A 13201-nucleotide genomic window follows, 5' to 3' on the forward strand; every position below is an offset into this window, starting at 1 on the left:
GTTGGGAACAGAGGGATGTGGTACATGCTACATGAGTTGGTTTGTTCCTTAGGGGTAGATCTGGTCAAAATGTTTGGAGTAAAAAAATTTCCATCAAAAAGTGGCCTCTTGATCCATTTTTTTAAATCTAAATTTTTCATGGAAAAACAAAACATTTTTATGATGTTTCACAAAAAATGTAATTTAAAAAAAAGCGCTACTAAAATGGTTACCCAAACTGTTTGGTTGCAAAAACCCAGTGTCAATAACATTTTGGATAATGTTTGAAATACAAATTTCAAAAATTAAAAAAAGGTTCCATTTAAAATGTCTCTCAGTCAGAATGGCTGAGATGTTTTTCATTAAACTAATTTTTCATTTTCCGACCAGCTCTTATTTACAAGTTTGAATGAAGAGAACACAGATGAAAGTCTTTTCCATGGAGACTGGATGCCTGTCTGGGAGATATGCTGTAGTCAAGTACAAGTTAATGTGCTCAATACAGGGGTAACTGGAGGAAATTTGTGGCCAGTGCCTATGTTCCTTCTAATCTTTTATGTCCATGTGTGGAATGAATTTTGTTATGTGCACCAATATGGAGGTGATGTGTGGCAGGGGTGGGGCCGAGGGGTTTGGCGTGTGGGAGGGGGCTCAGGACTGGGACAGAGGGTTGGTGTGTGGGTGGGAGAGGGCTCTGACTGGGGGTGCAGGCTCTGGGGTGGGGCTGGGGATGAGGGGTTTGGGGTGCAGGCTGCTTCGGGGCTGCGGTGGGGAGAGAGGACTCCCCAAGCCCCCTCTCGCCACAGCAGCCCAGGGCCAGGGGAGAGTTCCACAAGTTGACTGTGCGCTGTGTGAAGAAGAACTTCCTTTTATTTGTTTTAGGAAGTTCTTCTTCACACAGCGCACAGTCAACTTGTGGAACTCCTTGCCTGAGGTGGTTGTGAAGGCTAGGACTATAACAGCGTTTAAAGGAGAACTGGATAAATTCATGGAGGTTAAGTCCATTAATGGCTATTAGCCACGATCGGTAAGGAATGGTGTCCCTAGCCTCTGTTTGTCAGAGGGTGGAGATGGATGGCAAGAGAGAGATCACTTGATCATTACCTGTTAGGTTCACTCCCTCTGGGGTGTCGGAAGACAGGATACTGGGCTAGATGGATCTTTGGTCTGACCCAGTATGGCCGTTCTTATGTTCTTATTACCTCTCCCCACCTGCGCGGCCCTTGATAGCCTGCTGCGTGGCTACGCAGCTTAGAGGGAATTTAGGCCAGTGCTATACAGGGGTCAGATTAGCTGTTTGTAAGGGTCCCTTCTGGCCTTTTAAATCTACGTTTGTCACAGTTTTTATTGAAAACGCTATCCCAACCGTTATTGAAACTGAGTTTTCACACCTGAAAAGGTTTTCTATAATGCTTTTAATCCATTTTTTTAATGAAAAGACTCCATGTTTAGTTGTGAACCCAGCAGTCATAGGGGTTCCCTGGGTGAGGAAGCCAGAAAACAAACTCTGAACCCCTGATTTAGCCATTTAACAAACCTGTGCTGTAATACCAAGTGGCACGTTTCCTGGTGATGCATTTAGTGGCACGTAGAACAGACTGCTGGCTGCTGAGTATGGAGCTCAGTTTTTATTCTCTGATACTCAGGAACACTCTACAGTCATCCTGGAACGATCTGCAATCTTTCCGTGCAGATGCTTGTTCTTTGCCCCTAGGTTGGCTGTGTAATGCTTCTCTGTTTGATGCCTATTAGCTCAGGTTAGAAGATGACCTAAATCCTTCTGCAGTAAAGGCCTGCATGAATGGGAGCTCACTGTTTATATTACCCCCCCCCCCAGCCTGAAAATCAGTTTGCTTATTGAAATATCTCCATCTTCTCTGCTGTCTGCCATGTGCCAGCTGGTGGATCTTTGTGGTATCACTGGAGAGCGGCAGGGACTGTGCCCTGGCTTGTCACTCAGGTGGGATAGGCCCCAGTGTATGGTTTCAGGGTAGAATGTGATTGCAGGTGCCTGAAGTGTGAGTATTAATGCAGTTGTTCTGGAACCTCTTCCTTCAACACCTGCACGGTGCGGATATCTCCGATGTGCTGTCTGTGACCTACACAAAGCAGGTGAAGTCCTGTTAGTTGCTTCTGTGTACAGGTCAGGTCAGTTCAGTTCCCTCTTCAGCTCTTGTTGCCGCACCTTATTGGTGCTTTGGTGCACCCATGCCCTGCCTGCTTGTAACATCCACCCTTGTTCCCCTTATGATGCTGCTGTGATTTGACTGGAATAATTGGAGAGCAGGGCCCCTTCTTGGAGCCAGCCTTACATTCCATCTCTGTGATTTGCTTTCCCATTAGAAGTGTCTTGGGGGGGAGCTCCTGCACTACAGGGAGGCTGTCTGCTCCGATGAGAGGAACACAAAGACCCAGCATTAAACAAACGGTCGTTCCAGCCAAAACCTATAAATGGGGCCTTTCACCAAGCAGTTTTTGGGGCAAACTGCATTCGCAGCATGGCCTAGTGGCTAGGACACACGACACAGAGTGAGGAGACCTGGATTCAATTCGAAGCTCTGCTGCTGACTCGCTCTAAGACATTGAGGGAGACGGTTGGCTGCTCTGCCTCGATTTGCCCGTCTTTACGGGGAGTTAAGGATGGAATTGCCATACTGACAGTGGCCAGCACCAGATGCATCAGAGGAAGATGCAAGAAACCCAACAGGGGACAGTTTTGGAATAACCTCCTTCAAGGAGGATGTTTCTTCTCAACCTCCATCAGTTAGTGGCTGGCTTCCGCCCTGAAGCAGGAGAATTTATATCCCTGTTAACACTGATACCTGCTGTAACTGGAGATGTTCTGGTGAGCCAGATAAATGTCTGCTCATAGTTTATGTTCTGTTCAGAAAGGGCTAAAAAGTGATTAATAGGTGTTTAATAAACAGGCGCTCACTTGTTATAGATTGTTACCGAGTCCAAGAGGTTAATAGCCTGCTTATAACTATAGCTTACAATAATCTACATTATCTTCTAGCAATGTGCTTATAACCTTCTATGACATGCCCACTCCTGTCTGTAACATGCTTAGAGCATCTACAAACCATTTGCTACATAAGAGCTAGATTTTATTATTATTATTTTTTATTAACCAATTTATAAATGGAACCTTAATAGTAAGTATGACTAAAAGTCTAATCCTCTCTTGAATTCTCCTAAACGCTTGGCCTCAGTGGCTGTGTGAAATGAGTAATTCATTAGTGTTCTCAAAGCGCTTTGAGATCCTCAGACAGAAGTAGCTACTCTTTGGGCATGTAAAGTATTGTTAAGCTTTGTAGTTGGGAGATGGAGCTATTGTTCTGAATCATCTGCTTGGCCCTGATGGGCAGAAAGGGCAGGCGAAAGCTGAGGGGGTGTTGAAGCACCTTCCTGTAGCCTGGATCTGAGCAGTGAAAGCTTTCTCTCCTCCTCTTCCTCATATGATGCAGCAGCAGAACCCTTAGGACTTATCTACACAAGAAAGTTGCCCCCCATTCATTTTAAGAGGTGAATTTAAACCTCATTTAGAGTTATGCTGTGACTTAAAGCAATGCAAATGGGGAGATTCTTGTTTTGGTTTAAACAAGGTTTATTTCAGTTTATTTTAAATTGATTAGAAATGGGTTTAAAATAAATTGCTATAAGAGTGTCCACAAAGGGGATTGCACTGGTTTAACTAAATGGTTTTAAATGAGATTGAATTTAAACTGGTGCTACTTTCTTGTAAAGACAGGGCCTTAGAGAGGAGGGGCTGTAGTCCGAGTGATAGACTGTAGCCTCTACAGCTGCCTTCGCCTTTCAGAACCTTGCCAGCCACCCTTTGCTCACAACCTGCCCAGCCCTCAGTACCTTAGAGGCACCCATTCCTTCTCTGCATCCCATCGCTTCCTTCCTTCCCTTCCACAAATACCCAGCATGTTATTACTGCTAATTCCACTCCATCTTAGTTCTTTACATCTGTAAGTCTCTAGGCACTTCACAAAAGAGGGTATGTAGCATTGTCTCCATTTTAGAGATGGGGGAAACAGACACAGGAAGGTGAAGGGCTTTGCCTAAGGTCAGATGGCAGGTCATTAGCAGAGCCAGGTCTCCTGAGTTCTAGACCAGTGCCCTATCCACTGGACCAGACTGTCTCCTACTTCCCCAGCCTGTCTCATGGCTCCTATGCCTAAGCTGCCAGGCACCTCAACACCATAATCGAGGCACCCGTGAATGCATCGTTCTTTCTTTTGGGCTGAGCCACGTAATAATGAACAAGACACCATTGTAAACAAGGTGCATCTCTTCCCTGGAGGAGCAGCTGCTAGTAAAAATCATAACTGACTGGGTGCTGGTTGGAAGGTTGAAATATACATGTGTCCTGCAGGGGGGAAAGTGCCACATCCTAAGTCTTTGGTTATTTTAAATGGCTAGTCCTGCCTGCTGCCTCTGCGCCTGTGTTCCTAGAGAATGATATTGGCTGTCTCCCATGTGGTTGGGATGTTAAGCCATTGTGTTTGGTTTCAGGAAAGGGGAGCGTTTGTCAGCTGTGGGGCTTCTCCCTAGCAGTTCAGCAAACTGATGAAAACCTTTTCCCCACTCTGTGCCCAGCCCTTCCCCTGACTTTGGTTTTGGCTCTTCAATCCCTTCCCTGCTTTGCTGGCAGCTCTACCTTCAGGGAGGGGGTTCCATCTTGGCTCTAGATGTTATTTAAAGACCAGCTGTTTGCCTGGCTTATTGGCAAGACCAACCCTCTGCAGAGAACACAGTGGGCCAACATTCTTTGATTCAGGACATGGGGATGGAAGGACTTGACACAGGTCCTCTGACATTGATGCATTCCTCACTGACCCCATCAAAGTCACAATTGGGACCCTGAGACACGGATGTCTGAAAACATTGATTACCCAGACGAATCTTGCATTTCTTTAAAAGTCATGTATAGGGGTTGCTGGACAGCATTTGACCATTGGGCCAATGAGTCCAGTATCCCACTGAGGAAAACAAACCCCGCGTTGCACTTGGCCTATTGAACAATGCTGCAGGTGCAGAGGGGAAAAGGCTTTCTGCCCTGCTACAGGAATATTTCATAGACAATGACTGGATCCATCCACCTTTCTATCCCACTCATAGGTATGAATATGCTGAAGGAAATAAAGAACAGACCCTGCGTAACTTTGAGGAGGATGCAAAAGAAAGATAGGACGAATAGTAAGAGGCCAGTGTTGCTCCATTAGGAGCTGTTTAAGGAGCTGAAAATCAAACAAGAATTCTACAAAAAAAGTGGTAACGTGGACAAATTGCTGAGGAGGAGTCTAAAAGAATAGCACAAGGACGCAGGGATGAAATCAGAAAGGCTAAGGCACAAAATGAGTTATATCTAGCAAGGGACTGAAAAGGCAATAAGCAGAGATTCTATAAATACATTAGGAGCTGGAGAAGGATGACAGAAAGTGTAGGTCCCCTACTTAGTGGAAAATGAGCTATAATAACTGATGACATCAAGAAGGCTGAGGTGTTTAATGCCTATTTTGCTTAAGTCTTCACTAAAAAGGTTAGTGGTGACCTGATACTTAACACAATTAATATTAACAAGGGGTAAGGAATGCTAGGCAAAATAGGGGAAGAACAGGTTAAAGAATATTTAGATAAGTTAGATGTATTCAAGTCATGAGGGCCTGATGAAATTCACCCTGGGGTACTTAAGGAAATACCTGAAGCAATCTTGGAACTGTTAGCATTTATCTTTGAGAACTCATGGAGGACACGTGAGATATCACGGTACCTATCTAAACATAGTACCTATCTTTAAAAAGGGGAACAAGGAGCCCCCCCGGGGAACTGTGACCAGTCATCTTAACTTCAATACAAAGATACAGGAACAAATTATTAAAGAAGCATTTTGTAGACACCTAGAGGGTAATAGGTAATAGCCAGTGTGGATTTGTCAAGAACAAATCTTGCCAAATCAACCTAATTTCCTGCTTTGACAGGGTTACTGACTAGTGGATGAAGGAAACAGTAGATGTAATACATCTTGATTTTTAATAAGGTTTTTGACACAGTATCACATGACATCCCCATAAGTAAACTAAGGAAATGTGGTCTAGGTCGGTGGCTCTCAGCCTTTCCAGACTACTGTACCCCTTTCAGGAGTCTGATTTGTCTTGCCTACCCCCAAGTTTCACCTCACTTAAAACTACTTGCTTACAAAATCAGACACAAGTGCCCCAGCACACTGTTGCTGAAAAATTGCTGACTTCTTCATTTTAAACTTATAATTATAAAATAAATCAATTGGAATATGAATATTATACTTGCCTTTCAGTGTATAGTATGTCATTGTATGAAATTTTAGTTTGTACTGACTTCGCTAGGGCTTTTTATGTAGCCTGTTGTAAAACTAGACAAATATCTAGAAGAGTTGATGTACCCCCAGGAAGACCTCTGTGTATCCCCATGGGCATGCATACCCCTGGTGGAGAACTGCTGGTCTAGGTGAAATTATTATAATCTAGAATGAATGCCCAAGTGGTTGAAAGGCTGTACTCAAAAAAGTAGTTTTGGTCCTCTGTCAAATAGGGAGGACATAGCTAGTGGGGTCTGTCCTGGACCTGGTACTAGTTGATATTTTCATTATTGCCTTGGCTAATGGAGTGTAGAGAGTGCTTATAAAATGGGCAGATGACATGAAGCTGGCAGGGGTTGCTAGCACTTTGGAGGCCAGGGTTAGAATTCAAAACAAGCTTGATAAATTGGAGAATTGGTATGAAATCAACAAGATGAAATTCAAAAAAGAAAAGTGCAGAGTACTACACCTAGGAAGGAAAAATGCACAACTACAAAATGGGGAATAAATGGCTAGGCAGTAGTCTGCCGAAAAAGAATCTGGATTACAAACGCAATGAGTCAACAATGTGATGCAGCTGTGAAAAAGGCAAATATTCTGAGGTGTATTAACAGGAGTGTTGTATGTAAGACACGGGGGTAATTGTTCCACTCTACTCAGCACTGGTGATGATTCAGCTGGAGTTCTGGGCACCACACTTTGAGAGAAAGGTGGACAAATTGGAGAGAATCCAAAGGAGACCAACAAAAGTGATTAAAGGTTTAGAAAACCTGACCTATGAGGAAAGGTTTAAAAAAACAAAAAAAACCTAACAACCTGGGCATGTATTGTCCTGAGAAAAGAAGAATGAGGGGAAGACCTGGTAAGTCGTCTTTATAACCACCCTTAACATAACAGAAGATGGTGATCAATTGTTCTCCATTTCCACTGAAGGTAGGACAAGAAGCAATGGGCTTAATCTGCAGCAAGGGAGACTTAGGGCACGTCTTCACTACCCGCCGATCCGGCGGGTAGCAATCGGTCTATCGGGGATCGACTTACCGCGTCTAGTGAAGACGCGATAAAATCGATCCCTGATGGCTCTACCGTCGACTCCGGAAATCCACCGCGGCAAGAGGCGGTAGCGGAGTCGACGGCGGCGCGGCAGCGGTCGACTTGCCGCCGTCCTCACAGCCAGGTAAGTCGACCTAAAATACGCCACTTCAGCTACGCTATTCACGTAGCTGAAATTGCGTATCTTAGGTCGACCCCCCGCTGTAGTGTAGACCTAGCCTTAGGTTAGATATTAGGAAAAACTTTCTAACTATCAGGGTAGTTAAGCTCTGGAATAGGCTTCCAGGGGAGGTTGTGGAATCCCCATCATTGGAGGTTTGTAAGAACAGGTTGGATAACCACCTGTCAGGATGGTCTAGGTTTACTTGGTCCTGAATCAGTGCACAGGGATGGACTAGATGACCTCACCGGTCCCTTCCAGCTCTGCAGGTCTATGATTCTGTGCTCTCCTGAGTATATTTAGAATCTAGCAAACCAAAAATTGTTGTTAGTATTGCTATCGTGCCTAGAGGCCCCAGCTGAGATTGGGGCCTCCGCTGTGCTAGGTGCTGTACATATGCCTAAGTCAGAGACAGTCCCTGGAGAGCTCAGGTCTGAACAGACAAGACAAAGGGACAGGGAAGGGGAAAGTGACTTGCCCAAGGTCACCCAGCAGGTCGGTGGCAGAGCTGGAAATAGTACCCAGGTCTCCTGATTGCTTTATGCTCTGTGACTTGCACTGTGCCTTGTAGTGAGGCCTTGTGAAGTGGTGGCTCTGGCTGACCCAGTCTGTGTGGGATGGCTGGGCTAGCTGGATATCTCCCCATTAGAATCTTCCCCATGCTCTGGGTACTGATTCAGTGGTTCCCAGTCACTGGTAGTTTTGGCCTGGGTTTGTGACGGGCTCTCCGCTCTCCCCTCCCTACCTTAATGATCAGCCCCTTGCCTGGACTTTGGTGCATGGTCGCTGCCCACCCCCTGTTCAGCTATGCACTTTCTAGTCCACATTGGAGCCCGGTCTGGAGCAGGCCAAGTCCCATAGGTGGGGGGAGTGTATACATGCATTTGAATAGGGGTGGAGGGCACAACCAAGGTCTGATAAACTGGAACGGTTGCCTGTGTGATAGGCAGATGAAGGGTTAAAGGGGCAAGCTATCTGTACTCCTTCCCCAACATAATCCTCTTATTTTGAAGAAGAGTGTAGGCTGGGTAAGTCCACCTGAGACCTGGGGCAGAGAGCTCCCTTCTCATGGTCCCTGTGCGTGGCTGGCAGATGTTTCTTGTTTCCTGAAGCCGTGCTGCTCCTACTGCCTGGGAAACCCACGGAGGCGGGGGAGGATCTGCGGGCTACTGGACTGGGAGCGGCTGCTGCCAGGCGGAAGCGCTTAGTTAGGTTTTCCTAGACAGCTTTGAATGGGAGCCAGCAGCCCTCTCGCTACGGGAGAAAATCCACGAGGTCAGGAAATCCAGCAGCAGCTCCAGATCCGTGCTGAGGCTGTCTGCTTGGCACTGCTGATCCCATCCGTTCTTTCCACCTCTCTCCCCAAACAATAACCTCCAATGGCTTTTGACTCAGTATCTCGCTTGGCTTCTGAGGTACATCATTTGGCATCATTCTGAGGTCTCTGCATGCAGGATGTTAGTTAGGTGATGAGGGCAGAGAGGGTTAGAGTGACTTGAATTACAAGCACTTGGGCTCTGGCTTTTCCGACTCTGCCGTGCATGCTCCCCAGCATCCAGCATGGAACAGAGAAGTGGAGATTTTAGTGGTTTTTTTCTATTTTGTCTTTGCTTTAAACTCACCCCTGTTTGAGAGCTACAAACTCCTCTCTTCCTCTTCCAGAGATTATTTTTTTAAGGTCAGAAAGGACCCCTGTGACCATCTAGTCTGAACTCCTGCAGAACCGGCCCTAGAATTTTCCATCCAGCGAGTCCTGCACCGAGGGCAGGAACTGGTGGTAACTGTTACCACTCGAGCAAGTGACTGCTTTCCTTCCCTGCCCCCTTTTTTTGACAGCCAAGAAGCCTCCTTCAGAAGGACATGTCTTTGCAGGCAGCCCTCATCTGGTGTTGGGGTCTCGGTGGGTGCCAAGGGGCTAGCTAGCTAGCAGTCTGTAACCTGTGCACACACCAGCTAGTCTGGTTTTCTGCTCTGCCCACAGTATAGCTGCAATCTCCATGGGTGGATACGCTGTGACATACAGCATGAGCACTGCAGCAGCATGTGCGCTTACTAGACATAGGGCAAGATGGGGATAAATAGAAACTGGCCGTCCCTAAAAGAAATGTGGCTGCAGCAGCATCCCATAAAACCCAGCCTGCTGTGGCCTATAGGCCTGCTGTAACCTCTGGCAGCTGCAGGACAGTGCCTTCTGCTGCTTAATAATTAATGGGAAAGTTCCCCATCTGCTTTGTGAACAGAGCAACTTGGGTACTATGATAGAAACTACTTTATTCCTCCTCCCTCCTCACTCCTCTCCAACCCCCCAGAGAGTTCCCCTCCCAGAGGGTTGTGGGCTATCGGGAAGCACTCAGCACCCCATCTTGTATTGGTACAGTGACCCTGCTAAACATGACCTACAAGGGGGGAAATAAATTGGGCTTATGTCTTTTTCCTTATGGTGACTTTGAGGCCCTCTGAAAGGTTTTGTTTAAAAAGGAGCCTGCTTGTTTCATTCCTTGAGACACCCAGGTCGTGTGGACCCTGGGAGACTCCATGGCGATTGGAAGGCTAATTAAATGATGACCTCACTGGAGAAGAGACTGAAAGCTGAGCAGAGAAGGGATTTTTATGCCTTGTCTGTATCAGGCTCTTGCTCTGATTGCAGTGACGAGTGGCCTGAAAATGATGTAGCTGCACGTGGGAAAACCCCATGTTTCAGACTCCATTTGCATCTCATGCTTTCCTTGTGTAAAGCTTAGGGTTTGCACTACTGCACCTATGTCAGTGACTGCCAGAGCACTCGTGGTTGGAATTGGGACAAATTCCCAATGTCGACAAGACCTCAGTCACTTGTTTAAAAAATTCTTTGGTTTTTAATACCTTTATCTCCAATGTAGAATAAACTATTTGGAGAAAAGAGGTCTCTGTTAAAGAGTCAATTAAGGTGAGAGAGCTCACAACACACAACCTCTGAGAGGCCCAGAAGTTCCTCCAATTCTACCAATCTCAACACTCCTGATATTTTTAAAGTAAAAAAGCAAGCAGAAATCTTGGTTTTGTTTTTTAAATTACGTTGCAGGCTTTCTCCATAAAGGTGGAGGAAGGGCAAAAGCCCACTGTTTGACATATGCGTTGCAGGTAGTCTTTAATGGACCAGTAAGGAGAGGCGTCTGTCCAATTGGTTTCTGGAATTTGGAAGGTGCCTAGGAGGAGACTGCAAGTGAGAGCAGCAGAGGTGCTGGCACCTGGTGAACATAGAAGTTGGCACCGAGCACACCAGTGCCTGGTATGTATATGTACTGTTAGCAGTCTGAATAAATATGATTGGATCGGTGTGTAACCGATGGTGTGCCACGTAAGGGAAGATCACAGTTGATCTGAAGGGGTATTCTAGAAGAGGTCTACACACGTTTGCAAACAACTCAACTCCCTGTGTGGACACTCTCGTTTTTGATTTGAGTGGCTTATTTTATTTTTACTTAAACCTGTTCCTAATTGAACTCTTAGATTAAACTGAAATGAGTGTCCACACAGTTTTTTGCACTAGTTTAGCGAAACTGGTTTAAAATCACACCTTTAGATAAGCACATGCCACTCTGTGTGTAGATAAGCTCTTGGAGCACATTTTACATTAAAACTGATTAATACTGCGGGAGGGCCCTCAAAATCCAATCCCCTCTTTACTGGGGGATTATTGAAAAGAGCTAGATCGTAATTTTAGTATTAGAATTTGGTATGTAGCTGCCTGCCGCCCAGCAATATGTAATACGCATGGCTGGCACCATGGAAATCTCTCCTCCCCTCTTGTGCCATTCCTGTGGCTGTTAGATTATTTCCAGGGGAATATGAACACTACTATCTTGACAGCCTCCCGTTTGGTCCTGCAGTGTTTGTAAGTACTTCTCCGCTCCTGATGCCACTGCGAAGCCATTTTCCAAGCCTGTGGTGGCAGATGGCTCTTTTCCATTGCAAATGGCCCCAAAATTGGAAATGATCTACACGGTGCACCTCAGACTTTTTACCCCACCCTTTCTGCATGCACAGCAGGGATCATGTCAAAAGTGGGAACCTATTCTAGACTGACTCCCTGTGCCACTAACCAGAGCTTGCACTCCTCACCCCCTCCTGCACCTCAACCCCCTGCCCTAGGCTCAGCCCAGAGCACCCTCCCACACTGTAAACCCCTCGGCCCCAGCCCAGAGCCCGCACCCCAACCCCCTACCCCAGCCCGGTGAAAGTGAGTGAGGGTGGGGGAGAGGGAGTAACTCAGAGAGTGGGGGATGGAGTGAGTGGGATGTGGCTTTGGGGAAGGGGCAGGGTAGATCCTGGGTTGCCCTTAAATTCAAAAAGTGATCTTGAGTGTAAAAAGGTTGGAGACCACTGGTTTAAAGCTTGCTCAATGCACAGGTCAGTCTGTTCTCAACAGTGGCAAAGTCCTTCTCCTGTGATGTGATGCATAGATCACTGGTGTATATAAAATATCTCATATTGCTCTGTATGGGCTGGTCATTGGTATCTATGTTGAAGAGGACTGGTGCTAACACACTGCCCTGTGGGAGGCCATTGTTGTCTCCTGTGGCTCTGTTTCTTGCACAGTTCTCTGTGCAGCGCTGAGGGGCCTGGGCAGTGCAATGGAAGGGACAGGACTGGAGGAGCAGGTGGTGCAACGGCTCAGTGCTATGGGGTACGGGCAGGCTGGGGGGGCAGGGCTGGGGGGGGCAGGAGGTGCGGTGGCTCAGTGTGGAGGGGCATGGGCAGGGCTGGGGGGGCAGGAGGTGCGGTGGCTCAGTGCGGAGGGTTTGGGCAGGGGTGGGGGGGCAGGAGGTGCGGTGGCTCAGGGCTGAGGGGCACGGGGGGGGGGGCTGTGGAGGGAGCGGCAGGTCTAGAATGAGGCTTTCTTTTAAATGTATAAAACACTCTCATCCAACAGACTCTAAGCGCGCGCATGGACAGTGTTCAAAGTGTTACTGAGGACAACAAACTATAAATGAGCTCTCACCTAGCACAAAACCTAGCTGTCCCTCCCCACCCCACCACACGCACACAAGCAAAAGCCTGAGCGAATATGCAGCCTTGAAGCTTAGCAGACTCTGGCTGTGGGCCAGCATGGGAAGTGAATACCAGAGGCCAGGGCCTGAGCGAGCACGAGGCCTCCAACGCCTGGATCTGTAAATCCAGGGACTCGTCCCAGTAGATCACCACTGTCCTGACTGCTCACAGGATCTTGGGAGTTGCAGCCCGAGATTGAGGGGCACCCAGGTCTAGCATTGCAGGGGGAAGGCCTGCTTGGTAACAGTGTCCATGCCGCCTGGCTTCTCTCCAGGAGCACTAGGTTCGATGGCAGAGCTTTAAAAACAAACAAGGAAGCTTGAGTGGCTGGTTCAGTTTGTGTGGGAGCCAGCGAGTGCCTTGCTGTTCCAAAGAGAGAGACAGTGAGCTGGGGGGAGACGGGATTGGGGATTGGCTGGCGTTACGGTTCGCTGATCCCTGACCCTGGGCTGACTTCTGGCAGGTGGTAGCCGTAGTCTGATGGGGGTGGATTGCCATTTAAACGGTCAGGGTTTTGTAATCTTCCTCTTGTACGTGCTGAGTCAGAGTTCCTCTTTCACAGTGGAATTGGGACAAAAATAAGTGTGTGTGTGTGTGTGTGTGTGTGTGTGTGTGTGTGTGTGTGTGTGTGT

The 13201-nt window shown here is 47.2% G+C and overlaps 1 protein-coding gene across 4 annotated transcripts in view; it reads left to right on the top strand.

Moving 5' to 3' along the window:
• HRAS (HRas proto-oncogene, GTPase) overlaps positions 1-13201 on the top strand; it is a 75437-nt gene that overhangs the window by 40121 nt on the left and 22115 nt on the right. Inside the window, exons 3-4 of one of the 4 annotated variants that reach the window (XM_024209522.2) lie at positions 370-486; positions 10659-10806. The exons of 2 other annotated variants lie outside the window; for them this stretch is intronic. The gene's annotated coding sequence lies outside the window, so the exon portion shown is untranslated. The remainder of the gene's footprint in view (positions 1-369; positions 487-10658; positions 10807-13201) is intronic. One more of the 4 variants, XM_024209521.2, reaches the window with a different exon arrangement.

The sequence above is a fragment of the Terrapene carolina genome, unplaced genomic scaffold (genome assembly GCF_002925995.2).
Source record: "Terrapene carolina triunguis isolate 2854851 unplaced genomic scaffold, T_m_triunguis-2.0 Scaffold250, whole genome shotgun sequence".
Lineage (NCBI taxonomy): Eukaryota > Metazoa > Chordata > Testudines > Emydidae > Terrapene > Terrapene triunguis.